At 33.7% G+C, this 1,208-nt stretch overlaps 1 protein-coding gene across 8 annotated transcripts in view; it reads left to right on the forward strand.

Annotated features, from left to right (window-relative positions):
* Window positions 1-1,208, forward strand: part of mrtfab (myocardin related transcription factor Ab) — a 60,287-nt gene that overhangs the window by 48,827 nt on the left and 10,252 nt on the right. The window lies entirely within an intron of this gene.

The raw sequence follows: 1,208 nt of genomic DNA on the forward strand, positions 1-1,208 counted from the left end.
AAAAAAAAAAAAAAAAAACTGTATATATACTTATACAGTGCTGCTCATGAGTATAGGAACCAATGCTTAAGTTGACTAAAAAGAGGGTGGGGGGGAATAATCTTGCCTTAATTAAAAAAATTAGGAAAAATACAACCTTTTAAAGACGCCAATTTGCTTTATAAATGAATAATGTATTGTAAATACATAAATGTTCTTCCTTAAAATACAGGGGGCATAAGTAAGTACACCCCTATATTAAATTCCCATAGAGGCAGGCAGATCTTTATTATTAAAGGCTAGTTATTTCATGGATCCAGGATACTATACATCCAGATAAAGTTCTCTTGGCCTTTGGAAATAAATTAGCCCCCCCATCATCACATACCCTTCACCATACCTAGAGATTGGCATGGGGTACTTTCCATAAGGTAATCTCTCAATGCAAACCAGCTATTAGGCTGAATGACTGAAATATAACCATGCCATGATTTTATTATTCCTCTTTTTTGTCAACTTTAGCATGTGTTCATAAACTTATGAGCACCACTGTATATCCTTGACTTGTACATCTTTTAGCATTTCCTCTTTTTGACCTCCCATTCTATTAAGAAGAGTAGTTAGTTGTTTGTGGGGTGTGGAAGTGAGAATGACTGACTGCAGTGGTTTTATTCAAGGAGTCAACTAGTTTGACGTACCCTTGTTTTTCAACCTCACATTAAACCACTAGTTATTACTTGCATGATAGTTCATTTGTGCAGCATATCATTTTCATTATTACTTCCTGTGTGCTCCCAAGCTTTTCTGCTGTGGTTTGTTTTTTCAACATTAGTGGTTTTTGAGTGAGTCAATAGAGCCTGGGGCTTAAAGCAGAAGTAGTCTTTGAATGTCTATCCCAGCTAAGCTTCAGTGGTTTGAAAATAACAAATGTGTGACTTATGGAATATGATTTTGAAAATAAACTTATTTAACTTAAGTTGTAGTTTTTTGGTTTTGAAGGACTAGAAGCCATCAGGTAAAGACAATAGAACAGTGATTTCATTGGTTTGTATAGAAAAGGAAGGTACAAAGGAAAACTTTGGATATTGAAATGGTACATTTTATTAATTTTATAATATTCAATATTATTTTTCACATTTACCAATATTTACAACACCCTGACATCTGGCTGCAATCACTTCCAATTGCTTTTTTTAAAAAAAGACAAGCAAAATTCATAATTGACCGTC

Source organism: Etheostoma spectabile, chromosome 21 (assembly GCF_008692095.1).
Source record: "Etheostoma spectabile isolate EspeVRDwgs_2016 chromosome 21, UIUC_Espe_1.0, whole genome shotgun sequence".
Lineage (NCBI taxonomy): Eukaryota > Metazoa > Chordata > Actinopteri > Perciformes > Percidae > Etheostoma > Etheostoma spectabile.